General features: G+C 41.4%; 1 protein-coding gene across 2 annotated transcripts in view; it reads left to right on the forward strand.

The window, feature by feature from the left end:
* Nucleotides 1–23842, forward strand: part of LOC147711410 (cGMP-dependent protein kinase 2-like) — a 2360133-nt gene that overhangs the window by 1199292 nt on the left and 1136999 nt on the right. The window lies entirely within an intron of this gene.

A 23842-nucleotide genomic window follows, 5' to 3' on the forward strand; every position in this document is an offset into this window, starting at 1 on the left:
CGCAGAAAGGGTTAGACCTCTCTACAAACTAATCAAACCTGATTTCAAACCAACTAATTGGACTCAAAAACACACAGAAATTGTGCAATCAGTGCAAACAGACATGTTAGCAAAAACACAGTTACTGGAACGCGACAACGTGTGCAATCTTGTGATCCGAATCATCCCAGGGAGGTGCAGATTCACATACCTAACCTTTAATGAAGGTGAAAAGGTACCAATAGCTTACAAATCACACTTGTACACACAAGCTGAAAGGAAATTCACTTCAACAGAAAAAATTCTGACAGCGGTTCAAACTGCAGAAGCAAAAGAGAGAACCCTAGCGCAGGGAAAACACATAGTGATCGTCACACCTGTACCTGCCCTAGAGGCAGTGACGAAAGCGAGTATTCCAAATGCAAAAGCCTTACATCCAAGATGGATACAATCGGTTAATTATCTTTCTGCACAGACGTTGAAAACTTTTTTGACCTCTACTTGTAAACACAAGAATTTCTACAATAGGAACATGAATGTCCTCTGCCGATCGAGAATCTGCCTCTAGAACATTACGGATGTATAATTTATACAGATGGATCAGCACAGCCCGCAATCGGGGGTAAACAAGCCTATAGTGCTGCGTGCGCGATTAATAAAGGTCGCTGGCACGAAGGTAAATTCAGACCAATGGTCACTAAAACTCAATCACTCTGAGACTGTACAGCTCAGCGAGCTGAACTACAGGCTTTCAAGATGGCGCTTGAAAATACCGATCGCAAATTGCCCACACTCATAGTGTGCAATTCGTATAACAGTGTCAGGAATTATAATGAATATCTGCAGACCTGTGTTCAAAATGGTTTCAAAAATACAAAAGGTGGCACAATCAAACATAAAATTCTTTGGGAACAAGTACTTCTATTGCAGAAAGAACTACAAAAGACTCATGTGATTCATACACTGAGTCATCAAAGTGATGGCATTCATGTTGCAAGGAATTCATTGGCTGATGAAGCCACAAAGGCAGCTTTGCAAACGGCTTCCGTAGCTACAATCACTTGTTCAAAAACAAAAATAGATGGTGAAACAATGCTAGCAGTAAATCCCTCAATGAAAGTCAGCTATGCAGCGTTACCTCTAAATTATCCACTCAGATATACATACTTAATTTATGCAAACTCCGTTGCTTTTGCTCGAATCCCTGGAGTGGGGGATAGAGTAATTCCAAACAGGAACCAGAGAGGTACTTTGGTTCACAAAGCACATATGGGAGAGGGTCTGACACATCAAGGGTTCTTAAAATCGCTAATAGAATTAGAAGAGATGTACTGGTGGCCGGGAATGAGCGTTGAAGTTTACAAATTCGGAATTAACTGTGATACCTGTTACAGAGATCATAGTTCTGAAAGCCACCAGGTACCTGACTACAGTGTAGCCAGCCCAGTACAGACACCACTGATAGACAGCATTAGACTTTCTAGACGCAGACTTCACAATGGACGGATGCGGTCCCACAACTATTAGGACAAGATTCATTTGGATATGGCCTCAGCGCTCGGCTGATGCCCAAACTGTTTTAAAAGATTTGTGAGTCTTTATCGGCACATACGCAATTGGCATGCTACATTCAGACTAGGGTCCTGCGTTTAGCTCTCGAGCTTACAAGGATACCATGGCCAGCTTGGGCGTTGCATTGCGGTACTCCAGTCCATTCCATCCTGAGGGAAATGAGGTAGTGGAAAGAAGAAACCGTGACATAAAGCAATCTATAACAGCTAGGGTGTTAGGTTCTGGTGACGGGTGGGTCAAACATCTAATAAGTGTCCAACGTAGTCTTAATAATCTGCCAGGAAATTCTATGGGTGGAATCACTCCGTATGAATTACTAGAATGATTATCAAAGACCTCGATCATCAAACTTCAGTGGTGGAACAAAAACCCTTTGATATCAAAGACCGCTTGTCTGTTTTGCAGGACTTAAATGAAACAAGGAGTCTGAGCAACACAATACAGAAGCCAACGACCACTGTCTGTATTCCAAAGATTGGGGATTTAGTCAGGGAAAAGATTACGTTGAAGAAGGAATTTGGGCCTTCTTACAGAAAAGCAGTACCTGTCTTAGCAATCCACGGAACAAGATCCGTGTTACTACCGCCCCTTGCTGGTAAAAGGGAGAACAGAGTTGTATCCATCGACCGGGTCAAACCACACCATGTGGCCGATAATAAGTATTAGGCCCAGTGGATTCCCAAGATGTAGCATACGATCTAATCTTGCTACAATCCAAGAGGTTTCAACTGAAAGACTTTTCACCTTTGATAAACCTGCAGTAAGAAAAGAAGGACTATGCAACAAAGCCATGGAACTTGTGCCTCTTGAAACCCAAATAACAGTTCGTCAAGAAACACCTGTCTCCAATGATATAGCCTCTAACTATACAAATATGACAAAGGAAGAAGCAGCTCCAACGTTTCCAAACAATCCTGATGCTATTCCAACAATTGACAGAACTGCCTCTGGCTATTTCATCAACTTTGATAATTTTTCTGAGGATCCCAGTGAACCTGAAACTACACAAGCTAATACAAAATTAAAAGAAAAGATAACAGAACTCTTTCATCAACTTGAAAATACATATCTGGTTTCACCATGGGTTGAATTTTGGATTGTGTTAGGTGTACTTTTTCTCCTACTTTGCCTCCTTCTTGTTTTAAGTTTGGGACAGATGATATATGGAAAATACAGTATAATGGACACAGCAAGTAGGAACATCAACTTGCTCCTGAAACCTCACAAATCATCTCATCGTGAGCGAAGAGACCTGTCATCAGTGAACATCACAGCCGTTCCTATAACTGGTTGTATAGCATGGGATACAACTGATTATGACATATATGGCCCAGTGGAACTGTTGAAGATTCCACACCAGTCTAAGGTTTCTTTGAGTGACTTTGTTTCACCCAGCACATTCTCTGATGATTGGGACTTTGAAACTGTTAATAACATGATGACAGATTTAGAAATGTCAGTTAAATTCACAAAACATGAATACTTAGAAGGTTCATCAGATTATGAACAAATGTATTGTTTTAATCATTATGGTCAACAATATTTGCACAAATCTGCAAAACCTAGAAATGTTTTTACTTATATTCAATGGGAACATTGTCCAACACCACCAAAGGGTAACTCAAAAACATTTTATGAAAAGTTACCATACTTCTCAGGTTTTAACGTCACAAATCCAGAAACATTTTATTAAAAAATGTGAATAAGACAGGAGTGAAAAACATGCTGACTAATACTAAACAAATTTATTCTGTGAACTTTTATGCTCAGCTGTCTACATTAGGTCTTAACTTTTGGAAAGGCAACATTGAGACAAAAACTTTCTTGTGCACAAAAGACTGACAGGTGCAAGGTTTAGAAGCCTTATTCAGAGTCTGCATTATCCCAGAAAAAATAATGTTTTTCAATGACACTGTTCAACAAACATCTTGTCTTGGCTTAGCTAAGATAAAGGATTTAAACAAACCGTCCATACCTACAGCCACACCTGACGGTAATAGCACTGCAGATGAGGAGGTAGACGTAAAACAGATTTTACAATAGAACAGAACTAATCCTGATTGGAAAAAAATGGTTAATCTGGCCCACAGACACGTATAACTGTCAAGATAGATTCCTGAACAAAACACAAGGGTTCACAGTAACTTGGCCAGATCCAAGATATTCCCAGAGACAACATCCAGGGATAGTTACAACATATAGTGTAGGAAAAATATGCCTTGATTGGCTACTGAAATCCACACTTCGAGAAATTAAACAACACTTAACTTTACTTAAAGAAGACATTGATTTACAAGACTTCTTCCTTGGACATCTTAAACCACTTTAAAAACATTTCATATACGCCGGTATATATTCTGCTTACAATGAAGCATGGAAAGTCACGCAAATGGAAACTGCAGAAATAATAAGAGAAATTGATTGTATTCATTTAGAGAAAGCTCTCTCTGTAGTGGACAATTGGTTAACAACTCTGTCCTCCTGAATTTATTCTTTGGACAGAATGGTGGTGGTGATGGACGGAGCATCGGAACCAATCAAACACTCCCACCCAGTCAACAGATCTGGGTTTAATCCATCACCATTCTTTGGCCCACTTTGCCACCCCAGTTCAGACATGGCCATATGCAAATCAGTCTGGCCCTGTGCCTCATGGGAACAGTCCAGCTTTGTTCGCCATAAGTTGGCAGGGTATGCTCAGATGTGAGTCCCTTGCTCACTTTGCCACTGGATTCAAGCAATCCTGGCTGAAGACGGCTGTAATGTCAGAAACCGGTCCTAGGAAGCTTGAATCCGGTCCAGGGAAGGCATGGCTTGGCATTTTGGGCTGGACTGTTCCCATGAGGCACAGGGTCAGACTGTTAGCACCCTTTGAAGCAGTCCTCAGCATTTTTCCAAATTTCGTGCACTCTGTGTTTGGCGGCCTGCCTCTCATTTTGGGACTCGTAGCAGGAATTCTATTTTTGTTCCTTCTGCTCCGATATTGCAAGTCCAGTCAAAAGCGATACCCAGACTACCATGGAGAACGCGCTCCTTGCCGTACGGTACTGTGACAGAATTACACAGATTCTTGGCTTGGCTCGTTTAAGAAATCAGAATAACATAAGGTTTCTTTCGTTCAGACCAATCTGGCAAGATTGCATCTTACCTGTTCTACGTTTGTCTTACACTTCCATCAGCACTGCCAACGGATGTTGATGCATTACTGAGTCCGGTAATGGCTCACGTATTGTGTTGCCCCCAATGGCTGCCTATCCTGATGACGGCATTCATTGAGATTACATCGGCAAATCCAACAGGAGGTGAGATACGCGGATCAACAGGCACCCAGGTACCATCCGATATGAACATTGCTAACGCGGCTGACGCTGACGGCGATGCTTCTCATCTGTGCACAATTGATCTACTTAATGAAGTAGTTCCACTTTCACCTACTGTGGTAGACGATTTCTTTGCTAGCTTAGACGATTTGATGTTTTCTCCTGACACCGAGAATCATTTTTGAAATCTGCACACAGCGTTCCATGAACTCCAAATTTAGCCTTCACTTTTCATAACAATCCTTCTTTGGAACTCTATTTTTCTACGGCAAATTTTGACTTTTTCCCAAAAACAGATTTTTTTTTTTTTTTGCACAACGTAATCTGCTTAAAGTAGAACTATTCTTAGAGAACAAGAAATCCTATTGAATACTTCCTAGAGACAATATTTGACCTTGTCTTCAAAACCAAAACAGTGTATTATTCTGCTATGGGATGGTCTCGACTTTTTTTCTGTTATTAAGAGCCATTTCATGAATGAACATTTAGTTACTGATTTAGTTAGTATTTAATGCTTTCATGCTTTATACTTCATATGAAAACACTATTCTTAAATGCGTACAGCCAAATGCTCATTTTTTCGTGTGCAACCTTATCAGATGCACTTTGTGTATTTTGGGTGGGATTGTAAACACATGCTTTAGATATGTTTTAGTGCTTATTATTTAGTAATGTTAAACATAATGAAGTGGAGTGGGTGTTGTATATGAATTTAGGACCCTAGTGTAATTTTCCCGCTTCACGCCCATATATAGGTATAAATCACCCTATCCTTATATAGGCATAGAAATCATAACCATATTTAGACTTAGCCTATGCAGTCCAAATAGGGCAGGGCTACTTCCACTAGTTCCGAAAATCCACAACGATATCTTGGAAAAACTCATGAAGTTTTCAAAGAACTATCTTTGATGACGTTATTATGTCCAACTTTACATCAAACTCGGCACCTTCAAGGTATAAATATGCCCACACTTGCCCAAGCAAACACACAGTAGTTTGGAGCAGTTCGACTATCTACTTGCCCGATGCATCTCGCTGCAGCAAGTGCCGAAGATAGTCGACCCTCCAGCAGACGCACTAAGAGACGCTGTCTTTTCTCCTGCTGAGAAATCCAGCTCCAGTGTTTCCAGGCTACCCTTGCGGTTTTCTGGGAAATCGAGTCCTGAGAGAGAGATAATAGACCTCCTTCATTCTGAAACCAAGGTACGGAGCTGATTAGACCCGTAGAGAATTCTTGGATAGATTCTTGGCAAAAGAATACTAAAACTAAGCTACAACTCACTTACTTCTTCCCTTGTACTACACCTAGGTTAAGTACATCGGAGTAGGCGTATTTTAGAAGCACCAGTTGAGTACTTTTAGTCATTATTTATTAATGTATGTATTTTATGTTATTTTATATGGCTTAGAAACCATACCATGCTTTTAAAGTATAATTTTATAATACTCTTCGTACAGTACACATTGTACTTTGCAACCAGTATTACGATTGTAGATGTTCATTTCCTCTACACGAGAAAGAAGACTGTTCAATAAATACTTTTATTGAAAACGCCCGTCTCTCTATTTCTCTGCAACTCTGGTGAAACGAAGCATGCACCATTGACTGAGTGAAATAGCTATCTATTGTTTCCGTGACTCTAGAGATACATTTCTTATTCTTGGGAAAAAAAGTTGTCATGTGTATACGGTTGTCAGAAACTAATCCCTTCTTGTGAATTCGAGAACGTTTCTGGTGACCTCTGAGCTAGCTGGCACTCACAATTAAGTCTAAAATATTCGATAGAGACCTAGTAGACATAAGTCCTACGTCACATCTATAGGATATATTATTCTAATGCGCAGAGCCTATTAGGAATATAGGAACTACACTACAATGTCTGTTATTAATGGGCTGTGAGGTCCGGCTCCTCGGCCTCTTGGGCTACCTCCATTATTGTCCTGGTCTTTAAAAAGGGGACCAGGGACAGCACTTATTGCTACAGATCTATATTCCTGTTGGACTTGGTGGTTAAAGTGATAGGACAGATCCTGCTGGGCTCTAAACAATAACATCCTGTCAGATGCCCAATACAGCTTCCGTTCCGGCAACTCCACGAAAGACCAATGCCTAAATCTTTGTATGCTATTGAATAAGTATATGGTAGCCCGTTCTGTTACCAACTTCCTGGCCTTCGTGGACCTCTCTTCTTTTTACAAGACCTCTACCGAGACTCTAAGGCGTCGGTGCGATACACGGCCGACCTGAATGTATCACGCTCGTTTCCCGTACGGGGTGGAGTCCATCAGGGTTGCATTTTGGCCCCTTTTTAATTTAATCTCTAAATTAATAATTTGGAGAAAACTCTCTTAGAGACCAAGGCGGACCTCCCTCAGGCAGAACGGTGGGGCTCCCGGGACTGTTATACGCGGACTACGCTGTCCTAATGGCCAGGACCGAACCGGGCCTGCAAATGTTTATTAACTCCTTTGCCCAAATAATGGGGGACCAGGACCTGATGGTCAACAACTCCAAGTCTTATAACATGCAAGTAGGGGCCCGGACAAGTAGGCCATACACTTTTAGGGTCAAGGGTGTTCTTTTATCTGGGGGTAATATTGTAGTGTAGTTCCTATATTCCCAATATGCTCTGCACATTGGAATAATATAAACAATAGTGTAGACGTAGGACTGAGGTCGACTAGGTCTCTATTGAATATGTTAGACTGAATTGTGTGTGCCAGCTAGCTCAGAGGTCACTAGAAACGTTCTCAAATACACAAGAAGGGATTGGCTTCTGACAACCATATAACATGACAACTTTGCTCCCCCTGAAATAAGGAATATCTCCAGAGTCGCGGAAACAATAGATGGCTATTTCAATCAGTCAATCGTGCATGCTTAGTTTCACCAGGAGTGCAGAGAAAGAGAGAGACGGCATTTTCAATAAAAGTGGTTATTTATTGAGCAGTCTTATTTCTCATGCAAGAGAAGTGAATCGCCCCAATTGCAATACTTGTCATAAAGTAAAGTGCGTACAGTAAAATGAGTATTATGAAATAATACTGTAAAAGCATTTATATGATTTCTAAGCCATAAGATACTTAAAATGGATAAAATACATGCAATGATAAAATAATGACTAAACGTACTCAACTGGTGTTTCTAAGATATGCCTACCCCGGTGTACCTAACCTAAGCCTAGTACGTGGGAAGGAGTAGATGAGTTCTAGTTTTTGCCAAGAATCTGAATCAAGAATTCTCTAAGGGTCTAGTCAGCTCCGTACCTTGGGTATAGAATGAAGGAGGTCTTGTATCTCTCTGTCTCAGGACTCGATCTCCCAGCAACCCGCGAGGGTGACAGGGAAACACTGGAGCTGGATTTCTCGGCAGGAGAAAAGACAGCGTCTCTCATAGTGCATCAGCAGGGAGGGTCGGCTTCCTTCGGCACTCGCATCAGTAGGGCGTCGGGCAAGTAGATATCTGATCTGCTCCAAACCACCGTGTGTTGCTTAAGGCAGATATTGGTATATTTATACCTGGAAGGTGCAAAGTTTGACGTAAGGTTGGACATAAGACGTCACTAAGAACTCGCAGTTCTTTCAGGACTCCAGGAGTTCTAGGACAAATCAATACCGAAGCATGGGGAATTCCTGGGCTGCTGGAGGCTTGGTTTGTTTAAGAAAGCGTTGTGCTTTCTAGGAGTCTATGGGAGTAGCCTTGCCGTATTTCGACTGCATTGGCCATGACTTAATATGGATATGATTCTTATTCCTTTATAAGGATATGATTTGATATAACCACATAAGGGCATAAATTGTGAATGTTTTAAATAGGGTCCTAGATACGTTCACAACATTATTAGATGACTGCTCGCTTCTGGACTTTGCTGTTATCCAGGGACCACGACCCTCAGTGCATGTTGCACTTTATTCATGGCCCCTGGGGGTATAGAGATGCCATAAAAGCAGAATGCGGCCTGCAGCGCAGGACATGTGCCGGACCGGGCTCTGCAAAGACTGGGCCAAGACGGACCCGTCTTAGCCCGTCAAAGACCGGCAGAGACTGGTCTGGACCACGACTCTTACTCCAGCTCCCAAAGGTACTGCAATTTTTGAGATAAGACTGATCATCTGATTCAAAAAAGGAGCATGTTTAACTGAATTTTTTATATCTGAACTTGTGGACTCTATTTAGGCGGTCATATTTAGTATTTCAGAGACAAGTAGCTCAGCATCTATTTTGAGTAACGACTGCTATGGGGAAGAGGAAAGCATTGAGTGGCAAAAGCAAAAGGCAAGCTAAACTAGAGGTGCACTCACATCAGACCCTACTAAGTCACTTATTGGGACCCATGGGCGCTATTGTGCCACAGATTAGAACGTAGAAGAGGCTTTAAACCCAGGACATTAAGATTTAGGTGGGGATACCCCATTGGGTAACATAATACAAGGAGGGTCTACCACACCTATAGAAGCACACAGGAGCATGTTAGGAACAAATGGCTGTATGGTCAATACATTGGATAATATATCAGGTAGCGAACAAGAGTATTACACCCAACCTCGGACTAAGCGTGCCAGAAATCCTGATATTCCCCCCCCCCCCTCTTATAGGGGAAATGGGTCTAAAAACTAGGGGGACCCCCTTTAAAGTATGTAAAAAGGTTGAAAAAAGGACAAGTCATTGATGTCACCTAAATGAAATAATGGGTAAAAATCAACAGCTACCGCTAATATGCAGACACAGAACGAGGTGATAAAGATAAAAGCTAAGCTGTAAGTCTTAGACACCTTCCTTAGAGAAAGCCTAAGTAGCCTAACACATAGAATTAGCACAATGGACGAAATGTTATCCAAATGCATGGATAAGCTTCAGCCTCTTGGACAGGATCACCGAATCGACAGCCATATTGCTCATACTGCTCCCGTCCCCGCCTGCCATGAGGAAACAATACATGTCCCACATAATATAGCCCAACAAGTCCAACACACCCCCATTGTTAACTCTGAGGCTCATTCACCTACTACTCCCTCAGTTTTGATCATGCCTATGCATACCTTAGACACCAACAGTTCTAACACTCTTAGCTACCGGTACAAAAATGAGGCAGACAGGCATACAACATATTTAGATGTACCACCAGCTTGTACACCATATATAGTGGTATTAGCCAATGCCCCAATATTGCAAAATCAAGATGGCTAGGACAGTGAATTGGGTAGGTAGAGGGCGAACGAACTTGCATGGGGACTGTGTGGTGCTGACTTTCAAAACCTCTTACTTAGTACAACTGATCTTGAGTAGAGCTGGAAACCACTCTATTTTAGGGCATCTATCAGCCTATATATAACATTGCCCTGAAAAATAGGGAACCCCAAACTCCGACCTACAGGCACTGGCTTAAATCTATCTGGATGACTAGTAACACGGAGGAGCAGGGAGGCCGACCACAACTTTGAAGGTGATGAAATACAATCAACAAAATAAACACAGCGGTATGAAAGTGGATATATAGCTGTGGGATCCTAAATTCAGAAAAGGACCTAAGGCTATCCCCTCTAGATTTAATCTGAGAGAAAAGTCCGGTGGCTCCTCCGTGTTCTTTACCCTGTGCCGTGAATTGATAACAAGTACTATATAAATAGAAGGAACAGATGCTATACAGACATCCGGTTGTTTTTAGAAGTCTTCTAAATGGTTAAAAGAGAAACTTCGAAATATCAGATTATTTTTGAGCTGTCAAAGTGTCCTGAAGAAGGTGTAAACATTACAAACAAACACCGAAACGCAGCGTCGACCTTTGTCCTTTAACTTTTTTAATGTAGATTTGTTTCACTTCTGTGAATATATTTTTATTGCATTTTATTTTAGATTGTAACCCTGACAGGGAGGTATTTTAATAAATTGTGTTTATACTCTTTACATTTCTGGTGGATTTGTTTACCTGTTAGATTTGATTATTATATTTTTTTGGATATACAAAGATGGAAAGTGCTTGATATTTACATTGCCACTACATTATGATGTGATTACTCTAGGACCTTCTAGATACTAGCTTTGCCCTTGTATTGCCTTGTCCTAGTCAGTATCCCTGACTCCATTGAGCTAAGTACAAACCACAGGTCCCTTTTTCTTTCTGCTGTTTTAAAATTCCAACCTATATTCGTTTCGAGGCACTCACTAATCTAGAATCAGTTGACTGACAACAAATTGCTGTCCCCACCCGGATTGTAGCACCTGTTATAATGAGGGCATTTCCTAATTAGAGATCAATGGTAATGCAACCTAGCAATGTAAGGACTCCTATGTATGTGGATGTTATGACAGTAAATGTAGAGCCCACTAATGAAATAGTTCTAGATATTCTGGCTGTCCCTACTCTATCCCCTATCCCACAAGTTGTTTACATATCAACGGACTCGGATGGAGGACGGGGGGGGGGGGGAATTGTGGTACAGAAAGGGAAGACAAATGTCGGCTCCTGTTTTGGAATGTGGCGAGTCTAAAATCCAAGGTGACTAACAAAGTGTGGATTGATTTTGTGAGTAATTTTGATATCTTTAGTCTGCAAGAAACTTGGGTGAAGGATCCTATTCACATCAGTTAGTTTAAAACCCTCCATACCCCAGCGGTCACATCACTCCATGGTAGAGTAAAAGGGGGCCTTTGTACATATATCTCAAACTATCTCGATGTAGGAAAAATTACACTAAATGTCACAGACCGGTACTATCAAATTATTAGTTTTTATGTAGATCAAGAATCTTGTACCATTTTATTGAACTTTTATAATAATACTCCGTCAGAGATGATTAAGGGAATATTTAAACGTTTGAGTGGCGAAGTACATAACGTACAGACTCATTCATCCAAAGAAGTGTTTGTTATATGGGGGAGGGGATTTTAATTCTGCCATATGTCAGCATGCCTATAAAGGGGTTTGTGGAGTAACGAAGGAAAAAGGCTGCAGTTTTCCCCATTTTCCTCATACATTGTACGGCAATCTTCTAAATTATATCATGTTTACACTCGATATAGGTTTCGCAAATAATTTATGTTCTCCTATGGTTCCTTTCTGCCCTACTTTTAATGGTCCAGGCACTTTTTCCACAATAGATTGTGTACTAACATCAAGCAAATATTCCTCTCCTATTAAGGATTTCACTACCCATGAGATCGCTTAAAGCAACCATTTTTCTATAAGTATTGATGTGATGATGAGCAATCAGAGCATTAATACGAGAGGAAATTCTACCCAATTTGCAAATAATATATGAACAGGCAAAATGGCTATGCACTTAGATGGGCAAATCTGGGTTCTGATGAATTTACTAGTAAAGTTGTGTCAAACTGCAAAAATATGTTCCTACCCTATTTGGATGAGAGCTCAACCCCTCAGGAAATTTTCGAAAATGTTTCTGTTATTTCTAACTACATCAAAGAAACAATTTTTGTAAAAGCAAAGAAGAAAGTGACCCAAAAACAAGGGTGGTTTGACACTAACTGCACAAAGGCCTATTCTAAACTTAAATATTCTCTACGTGCCATCGTGAAAAAACAGGAAAATATTAGTGAGGCCAGAAGAGAATATAAAATGGATCTAAAAGAAAGAAAGACAACATTAAAAGAGGAAACTTGGCACGCTTTGCGTGACTCTTCGGTTTGTAGTGATTCGTCTGCCTTTTAGACGGTGGTCAATGCGCCCTTTCTGGCTGAGAGTGATACAGCAACTATGGAGATTGCTATCACCGAATCCGAGCGAATATCACATTATTCAAAGCTGTACAACAATCAATCTTCAGATAAACAGGGAATTTCGGCATTTGTGGCTGATCCCGAGCCATCATCTCTAGCTCAAGATTTACCATTACATTTTACCCTTAGCGAGGTTAATGCAGCCATGAATTTAAGTTTGGGTGGAAAGACCCCAGGGCCTGACGGCATTCAGGTGGACCTTTTTAAATCCAATGTAGCACTATGGGGCCCACTATTAACACAGGTTTTTAATGCATGCTGCTCACAAGGTTTTTTATTAACTTGGCAGGACTCAATAATTGTGCCTATTTTCAAAAAGGATATAGGGTGAATCTATGCTGTTACCACCCAATTTCGCTGTTGGACTCCATAGTGAAGGTTATTAGTCGAGTTCTGTTAGATAGGTTGCAGGTCTGGGCGGATGAACAGGCTATAATAAGTGACTTACAATATGGTTTCTGCATGGGATTAGGCACAATTGATCAGGGTCTCAATTTACATATTTTACTAGATAAATATACCAAGGCAAAAAGGGGAAGATTATATTTGACTTTTGACGAATTAAGGGCAGCATGCTAATGTGTTATCCACGATACGTTGTGGTTTATTTTAGAGGAGATGGGTGTAGATTTTTAATAATTTCTTTTTAAGGCAGCTTTACCCGAGCAAAGGCGAGGATCCACTATGGGATGGGCGGAGAATGCACTAAGCCCTTTAGAGTGCTGAGAGGCACAAGGCAAGGTTACGTCCTTGCCCAGTTCCTCTTTACATTGTAAATAAAGGACTTCAAAACTATTCTGTTTCAGGAGTGCAAGGACTTGCTAATAGCAACGACTCGCCCTATTCCAGCACTCTTGTACGCGGACGACGTGGTTCTGATGGCCCGTACGCCGCTTGGCCCTCAAAGGGTTGTTAATACTTTTGTTAATTTCATGTCAAACTTGGGTCTTACCATCAGTTGTTCAAAAACATGTACAATCAACTGCGGAGCAGGTTCGAACAAAAAGACGAATACTCTTTTTATTTACTTAAAGCCGATAGAGTTTACATAAACATTTTCTTATTTAGGGATTTTATTTGACCAATCAGGAACTTGGATCCAGGCTGTCAAAGCCAGAAGGCTGCTGTTTATCAAATTATTGGCAGCACTATCAAATGTTAGCAGAAAATTAGAATTCCCTGATGGAATTGCTGCAGATTTATAGGGTGAAGTATGTAGCTATTGCCACCTATGGACCTGGTATTTGGAGTTACGCCAATGTAAACTCACTACAGGTTGCAGAAAATATGTTCCTAAGTGTCCTTCTGGCAGTAACAGATAGCACCCCAACTTATATTTGCCATTCAGAATTGGGCATGCCATATTTAGAGGACACGATTAAGATCCAGCCCGTCCTCTTGTGGCATAGAGTCTGGACTGCTGATGAGCTGTTTTTAATTGGCACATACTGAAAGATGCCCTGGGGACTGATGGGGTCAAGAAAATAAGATGGCTAGAATATGTCAAAATGTTTTTATCTAAACTAGGCCACTTAGAATATTATAACGACCCACACACTATGTGCAACGTGTCCCAGAAAGAACCCAAACCTAATTGTATGTGTCTTATGACTGAAATTAGAACCATAACTGAAATGAAAAAATCATCGGTCCAAGCACATCACATTACTTTGGTGACCCCAACTATACAACTATATATTCTGCTAACTACTGGCGATATTACAGATTTCTGCTAACACATTTTAGACTGAATATTTCACATAGATCCTTAAGTTTCCCTGAACAAAACGATTGGTCGCGTGTTTTAAGTAAATGTCCGTGCGATGTACAGTTCAGTATACATATATTGTTTTTTTGTAAATTTTATTGTATCGCAAGAAGGAGATGAATTATTCCTCTACTAAAATAAAAAGGAACGAGACAATGTCACCCTGCATTTCTGGTACTGCAACTCCTGGAAAATGAATTCACTATTGCTACTGTTACTGCTTTTTAAAAAAATGTCTTTAAATTCCGTAAATCCATCATGATGTGATTTTGACAATATTGTAATTGTTTAGTTTTTTAATGGTGGTTTAACTGTTTGGGATATGCACTGTGCTTTTATGGTTAATGTTTATAGTTACCAAACAAAGAACTTTTCATTGATTGATTGACAAAATGAATTGGGAGCCCCAACTTACCCGCAAGAAAAATGACCTCACCCGGGAGACCGCAGCCATTTTTAATTTTGCCCCTAGTCTGGGGAAAAGACTGGTGGGGGCAATTTTAAAGCTTTATAGGGCCAAGTGCATTTCAAAGGCCTGTTACGGCAGTGAAATCTGGAGGTAAACTTCCACAGATGATTTTCAAATTGTGGAAAACAAATTTTTGAGATGGCTTTTCTCCATCACTCAGGGTACTCCCTCTTTCATTGTTCATGAGGAGCTAGGCATGTCCTATTTTTGTTCTGACTTGATAGTATTTTTGCCCTGGGTATCTCTGGCTGAAAATTTGGGTTGAGAAGGGGACCTCCTTAAATAAAGTGATCCCAAAAGATTGTATGGCTCTCGATCATGCATCTAGGGTACAGTAGCTAAGGTATATTGAAAAGAGTCTTAAGTCTTTTTTTTTCAATCCTCATGTGACAGATAAGATAGATTTGGCCCTTATTAAGAGGGCATTCCTTGAACACGAGACTATGGCAAGGGAGGAGAAGGAGCTATTGAAGCCCAGCGTACATCGTTTCATTATGTTAAGGACCACCCAGATGGTGGAGCTGTACCTACTGGGGTTCATAAACTCATATGAGCGTTTTCTTTTGACGAGGTTCCTGTTCGACCTTTTCTACCTCCTCCTTGCCCATCCCAGGGGTCAGAACAAGGGACAAATCCTGTCAACCTGTGGTTGCGATGGAAAATCTCCATATTACATCATTCATTTTGCGATGTGTTGCCCATTTTATCATACCGCCCAAAAATCTTTTTTAATTCCTATTTTGAAAAAGGCCAATCTTAGGCAAATGGGTAACACTGTTTTTTATGTGCTTAATTTTTAAATCTGCAATAAGGGTTAGGGAAAGCTTTGACTAACTAGCCTGACCCCCTCATCTTGTGCAAGGTCACACTTTATTATCTAGGTGATTTGTTTATCAGGCACCATCTGTGTGTTTGTGGAGCTTTGGTAACCACATATTTCTTATTTGTATATATTATGGTTAAGCAGGTATGTCCCTGTGTGGATTGTATGTATCACATTTTTTATCTTGTGCTTTTATGGTTTTATTACATCAATCTGAATAGAGTTAAATTGAATTGAATACTCTAGTGGAATGCATGGATTTGAGACCTTTTATGATACTAGATAGTACACATTTACCAATTTATTTCTATGATATTCTTTTGCATGATGCAGAATTCCTTCTTCCTCCTTGCATTATTTATACATGTAGGGTATTCCCCATGGTGTTAGGATTAATTAACATGACCACTGTTCTAGGTAATTTATGTATTTTGAATATGCGAATCCTTTCTACTTTCTTCTTACATTGCACGCACTTTAATGGGGAGAGTCCATTTGTCATATATATATGACCTTTCCAACATGGTGCCCTTTTACTTGTTCGCATACAACTTAAGAAATAGTTTATGACTCCATTGCAAGCTGCTTTAGGGATAGTGTAGGGACTGTCTTTCACTTGTTATGTTTACAATTATTATATTGAAAATACATATTGTTGGGTGGAGGCAGACTGTTTGTCATTTTTATGGATCTACGATCTGCCTTCGACCTAGTCCCTAGAGATTTGCTGTGGAAGACCCAATTGGAGATGGGAGTTCCAGGGTATCTTTTAAAATCCTTGCTAGATGACATCTGAATAGCTGTGCCCGGTTTAGGTGTGGACAGAGAATTGACAGATCCTATTCCTGTTGACCGAAGTGTTAGGCAGGGATGTGTGCTAGCACCAGCTCTTTTTCGTTTGTATATTAATGATTTGATCTCGCAATTGGACCAATGCGATGGAGATGTTCCATGGCTGGCGGGAGTTAGGATTCCAGGCCTCTTGTTTGCTGATGACACAGTTCTGCTATCCAAATCCTCTATGGGCATACAGGAACTTTTGGATGGTTTTGTGTGTTTCTGCAGGCAACAAGGATTGGAGGGCAACCTTGGTAAGACCATGTTCATGGTATTTAATCCATACCCAACCACCCATGCTAATCCGACGTTAAACAGAACAACCTTGGAAAGAGTACATGTGATTGAACCTGGGGGTTACCCTCACAGAGAGGTTTGACTGGACACCCCACATTTGGATGCAAGGCCTCAAGTTAGTGCACATTTGTGGTGGTATTCTGAAGGCTCATCCACTGTTGAGGTTTATAAAATCCAGGCATTGGGGGCCTCATTGTATGGGGGAGAGCTTTGGGGCTTTCAAGAATCCTATTCATTAGAAATAATTGACAATTGTTTTGCTAAACTCTCTGCAGTTTGCCAGTAAGCACTCCGCTTGTCCCTTTATGTCTAGACTATGGCCTCCAACAGTTTAGTGATGTAGTGGGGCTGATGCCACTGTTGTTTTGATGAAGGATGTGGGTTACTCCTGAACTCTCTTGTTTTCAAATTGCTATTGAAGATGTCATAAAGCAACCTGGGCATGTAGAATGCCCTGGTTTCGGCCAATGAAGGCCTGTTTGGGTCAGATTAGGTATTTGAATTTATGGTTGTCCCTTGATGATGCTGGATTGGTCTCTAATTATACTGATAGTTATGTTTTAAGTACAGTAAGGAAAGTATCACTTACTGACTCTTGTTTAGCTTTTAAAATGTATTACTGTTTGGAATTTCTTTGGGATGAGATCAAATCCCCTTTGGCAAAGACCCTATATATAATATTCCACAGGGGGATCCTTCCTTAAATGAAGCCACAATCCAAGTAACCATGATTACTTTTGCCCAATATGCCCCCAGGCTGAAGAAACAATTGAACATATTGTATTTGTTTGCCCAGGTTATCAAGTAATGAGTAGCACATTGATTCACCTGCCCGCTGTAACTTCAAGACAAGGAGTCTTAGAACTGCATATAGGATCCTTAAAAGCAATACCAACCAATACATTGTTTTTTCTATTTCACAGTTCTTGATATGCAAGTGGAGGCATAGACAGAAGCTTTTTTCATACCTAGTTGATGCCTTTGATTTTGAGTTTTAATGTATTTGATTATAAAATGTTATTAATTTCAAAATAATTGAGGTATTTATTATATATCTGATTGTGGCCAGTATAAACTTATTCTTATTCTTATTCTTTTGAGGGTGTATGCTTCAATAAAAGATTTTTGGATTCATTGAAATAGGGTTGCTCATCATGAATACACAAGATTGAGCAATATATATTAGAAGCAGCTGCTATTTGAATTAGGGTGGGCAGAATTGGCGTATTTTCATTCAGCTGAATTCCATGGAATTCCATTAAAATTAAGCAAGACACCTCAGAATTCCACGAAGGGGCAAAGTGGGCATGCATAAGTATGTAAGGGCACTGAGGGGTATCCACTACAGTGCATACTACTCAGTGCCCTTACATAAGTATGCAAGGGCTCCAATGACTATCCACTCCAATGCAGTGCACATGCCTCAGCGAACTTACATACTTATGTGAGGGCAGCGAGGGGTATGTCCTGCACTGCAGTGCAGTGCATACCCCTGGGTACCCTTACGTAAGTATTTAAGGGAATATCAACTCCGGTGCAGTGTATATCCCTCAGTACCCTTACATTCTTATGAAAGGGCAACATGGGGTATGCGCTGCACTGCAGTGCACCCCCCTCGGTGCCCTTACATAAGTATGATAAGGCAGCGAGGGGTATCCACTCCAGTTCAGTCCCCTCAGTGTCCCTACATAATCAAGAAAGGGCACCAAGAGGTTTGCACTGCACTGTAGTGATTTAAACAGGGCTGGAAAGGGGGCAGTCCATCTATGTTTAAATCACTTGCAGATTAAAGTTTAATCCACAGTGTTAAACATAGAGTGACTGCTCCCTCTTCCAGCCCTGTTTGAAAGCTAATTAAAGTGCTGATGAATTCTACCAGCGGGGCAGTGAAATTCATCAGTGATTCTGCGTTACATGAGCAACGCAGAAATACTAAATTCTACCAGAGGAATACAAAATTCCACCCAGCTCTAATTGTAATCCCTTTCCACATAAAACAGATTTTCATTTATATTTCCCATAAAAATTTCTCTAATAATTTTTAATAGTCAAGATGGCACACATACTTCTAGGTAGGAGTAAATGCTCTATTTGTTCTGAAGAGTGGGTGTAAGACTATCCATTCAGAACCACTTTAACATGGAGCTGATTCTAAACGCCGTTCATTTTAACGTCACGGACCCCGATATATAATCACAAAAGTCCTCCTCAACAAGAACTCAATAAGGTTATTTATGGCGTTATTTTTATTTTTTCTCTTTGACCATTGTCTAGAATGCTTGAATTCTTTAAGAGTCCATGTCTTAAATCCCGGTGATTATCAACCTTATGGTTTACTGTAATACATGCAATATGCTTTTACTAAACACTCATCCCTCAAAGCCTATTCAATCCTTTTAGTTAGACCTCACCTGATCCATTTGGAACTCTGGAATTAGCGTCATATTTTTTGAAGTGCTTTAGTTTAATAGTCATTTAGTCTGTACCTGTACACGATCCACTTCATCCAGCTATGTCTTTTGAGGATGTTTTCTCATTTTTCTTTTGTTTTTCTATGTTGTTTCTAACAGATTCCTATTTGCAGGATTAATTTTAAAAAGTGACTAGAGGTCTTCAATTATAACTCTTGAATTACTTCACCGAATGAATAATACGAAAGTTAAAGGTACCAGTCTCTTGTAATTAGCATGTTCTGTTTAGTGCTGCCAGTGCCTTATTAATAGGAATATCTTTATTAATTGGAGAGGTAATCGAAAGTAGTGTTATGAGCTGAATGTCTATTTTCCATTCCATGATTGACACTTTTGCCTTTTACTTTCCATTTCTCAACACATCAAATCTTTATTTAATCTTTGAGGTTAAATCAATCACGAAAACATGTGTGGAGGTTTTTGTCTCGAATGGGGATTAGCACCAATAACATTAATACCCAATTTGAATATATCTTTATTTTGGTTTGTATATATTTACATTTTTGTATTAGTCTTGAAAAATCTCTTGGCTTGCCTGTCCCCATAGGGTGAAACACATGATGGCAATTCTGAGGCAACTTCGGAGTCAATCTTTTATCGCAGATACATTGTGATTTGTGATGATAGTTCAAGATCAATAATATAAGCTGCAATAATACATGTAACAAGACATCCTTCTTTCTACGAGAAATAAAACCAACATTAAAGTAATTCACTACGGAAAATTTTCTAATGGCAGACAATGATTTCTAATTATGCTTTGGGAAAATTTCTATTTACAAACAAGTAATTCATCCAAAATTATTTCTGATTCTGGAGAATGCACTCATCTTGTTTAATTCACAACCAGAAAATTCAGCTTCTAAATGCCGCTGAGATTTCGATGTAAAAATTCAGCAACAAATGAAGAGCAACCAAGGGGATTAGGGGGCATATTAGCAAGAACCTCATTAAAATGATCGCTGTTTTAGCAGCAGGAAACTGCAGCTATAACGGCGATAATGGGCTTGCTAATATGTGTTATAGAATTCCAATAGAAGCCCAGGTTAGATGTGACATCTAACCTGAGCTTCTATTGGAATTCTATAACGCATATTAGCAAGCCAATTATCGCCGTTTTAGCGGCAGTTTCCTGCCGCTAAAACGGTGATAATTTTAACGAGGTTCTTGCTAATATGCCCCTAGATGCTTCGAATCTAGGGGCATATTAGCAGCAAATAGCGGAATTTATCGCTAAATGCGCTTAGCGCATTTTTTTTATCGGTGTCTATTGCCGGATATTATCGCAGAGATAACATGCAATTAGCAATGTTTATCTCTAATGGGATAAAATATCCGGCGATAGCGGCTCAATGCGTGAATATCACTGGAAATCCAGTGATATTCAGGCATTAACGCTAAAGGGGACTTAACCTGAATATCCACCTCCCATTGCATATACAGGTTAAGTCATGGTCTGAGCAGGCGTTAGGTTCTGGCGATAATCGCGCTTAGCGCGACTTTTTCAATCGCCCAGCCTGCCTTGCTAATAGGCGATAGCTGTGTTAGCGACTGCTTTGAGTCGCTAACAGGTTGGGTACACCCACTTTGCATGTCATTCGCGATAAATATCGCTGACATGCAAAGTGGGCCCCAAACCGGTTGCTATTGCCTAAAAGCTGTCGCTAACTGCTGTTAGCGACAGCTTGCTAATAGGGCGATAAAATTATCACTGCTTTAGCGGGAAAAAGTCCTGCTAAAGCAGCAATAGTGTCCTTGCTAATATGCCCCTGATTCTTCTGAGCATTCCCCTTTTCTTAGTGGAACCTAAGGTCCAATTCAAAATGGCATCTCTTTTTGGCCCCTCGAGTTACTATACTGGTTGGTAACAGTATCTACAGGAGCCTGAATTATGAGTTCGTATTATAGGCGACCCTGTAATGAGGTATTTGATTGAATGTATTGTGTTACCTGTTTCTCCCCTTGTTTGTCTGATGTATGGATAAAGGGTGTTTCACACTGCTGTCCGTTAGAACCTATTTGCTGAGTTATTATTATGTCATATTGTTGCGTAAGGAAAATATTTGAAGAGTTTAAAAAATGCATTTGGAGACTCATCCTTAATAAATCAGGTCCTCTTGCCCGGCTTAACAAGGTTTTAAGATGGTCTCAGCATTTCTCCATCATGAATCATCCCCCAAATTTGAGGAGAGTGATTGTTATTTCCGAAGTATTAAGAGTAGATAAGTGTAGGAAGGTGGATATCGGACTATGGTTACCCCCAAACTTTTTGCCTGGTGTTTAGCTGTTTTTTTACTTAGTTGGCCTGGGATCCTGCTATTCAGGGCCCCATGCTAATTGCTCTCTCCTTAAAATGGACTCCATGTACCTTAGGTACATACACAATTGGAACTGGTTCACCTTATAGGCCCCTGTAACAGTGTACCCCAGGTACCCAGGGCATAGGTGCATCCAAAACCTACCAGCGGCTGCAGCATGTATTGTGCCACCCCTAGCCTAGCCTCCATATTTGACACAACTGGCTGATCAATCAGCTGGGGTAAGTTGGTGTAATCACCTCTTACTTAGATATAGTATACCTATATCTAAACCTATCTGGACACATGTTAACCTATAAGCCACTCCAATGGAAGGCCTCGACAATCCTGGAGGCAGAGTGCTTGGATTCATATGAGATGGTGCTCTGGCACAAGCTGAGCCCATCTGCAGCTGTCGGGAACAACTCCCTTAGCTGTTCCGGGATATTGCCATACCATATACTCTTAAGTGCATTATAATCCTCGCGGTTATTTGCAAACTTTGGTTTGGCTTTATCAAAACATGTCGAGTAAGGTGTCGACGACACGACATGTACATAAAATGGATGCTGCCACCACAGACACAAGTCTGACCTCCTGCTGCTGGGAGTCCTTCCAGTGAGGGAGGCTTGGACAAAGGGTTTCCTGCCTTGGGAGGTGCGAGCGCCACCCCAGACAGGATTTTGTGTATTGGGTAGGACAGGGCTGAATAGAATGAGACATGCCTGGGGCACACAAGGTGTCCCCGTGCATAAGCCAGTCCAAACCGGTGCTGGGGCTTTCCAGCCCCAGTCCTGGCGCGGAGCTGGACAAAGGAAAGGGGGTGTAACCGCCCCCCTTCCTGGTCCCACCCAGAGGAGGGACCTAGCAGGTGATCCAGCCCCAAGATTTGGAATAAGAGTAGGAGCTGTGTCCCAAGACTTCAGATCATCCTGAACTCGACTTGAAACTAAGAAGAAAACTGGACTTCGACATTCTGCTGCACAGAAGACTGAAGAGCATCTCCCTTGTGGCCAAGGAGTGACCGCCCTGTGAATACAGGCACCATCCAGCAACTTGACGTCTGCTTTGCCGCCGCCTCCTGCTGGAGCCGGAGCCCAGAGCCCGACAAGACCTAGACTCCCAGACATCTCAGAGCCCGATCCACAGTCCCTGAAAAGAAGAGACCCATGGAGGCACCGAGAGATGTGGGACCGGCCATCTTGAAAGACCCCCGAGAAGCTAATTGTGCAGCACCAGAGGCACCGTCTATGCTGTGCTTTGGGGTTTGAGAATCCCAAGCCCGGAGCAGCATCTGCACCAAAGTTCAGCCCCTCAGCATCTCCACGATCTGCGTGGGGCCCTTTTGCACTTTGCCACTCAACGCGCCATCCTGGTTACTAGTCTGTTGGCTAGTGGCCATCTTGGCAACGAAAGCCAAAAACTACACTGCTGGTCTGGTTGCTCCAGACTGGTCCTCGCTCCTGTAAAAAGGAGCACCCCCTCTGACCTTGCTGGGCAGAGTGAGAAGCTTGCATCACTTCCTGCGTGGCTTACATTAGCCAAGGCCTGTTTGCTCTGATCAAGAAGCCGACACCGCCATTAGCTAGAGCCTTTGTGGGACAGCTCGTGACCGACGCCTGGACATCCTCGACCTCTTCGTGTCCACGTGGCTGCAGAGACAATCTTTACCTTTTCGCCTGTTTGCACCTGACATCGCCTGGTTCCATCCTGGTTCCACGGTGGTTACTGGCTAGTGACTTTGAACATTGTCCCCTCTACTTTCAGGTCTTCACCTCTTCAGATCCACCCTTGGATCCACCGGAACTCTCCTCGACGACCCGCCTGCAGCATCTTCATCTACAGGCTCCATAGACTAGCGCGACGAACCCCGACCCACTTTGAGACATATGCACCCGCTTCCTGTGGGTGAGGTCAACCTGGCACTCCAGTGCCCCTGTGTAGCAATACACCTCTAGTGTCTATGTTCCAAGTTGCTAGGTTCTAGGTCATCCGGAAGGTTCCCTTTTCACTAACTTTTTAACTTTTACGTACCATTGATTTTGCATTGGTGCATGCGTGTGCTTTAAGCGCTGCACCAGAGTCCCGCGGGCCTTTCCCGACTTCTTCACTGTTAGTCCCGAACAGCTCCAGCGATTCCCCAGGCCCGAGGCCTACTTCATTTTCGATTGGTGGTACTTAACCACTATTTTAGTATATGGTTTAGGTGGCCCTTAGGGCTCATCCATATTGTGCAACTTTTGTACATTCAAACTGTGTTTGTTTTAA

Source organism: Lissotriton vulgaris, chromosome 5, assembly GCF_964263255.1.
Source record: "Lissotriton vulgaris chromosome 5, aLisVul1.2, whole genome shotgun sequence".
Lineage (NCBI taxonomy): Eukaryota > Metazoa > Chordata > Amphibia > Caudata > Salamandridae > Lissotriton > Lissotriton vulgaris.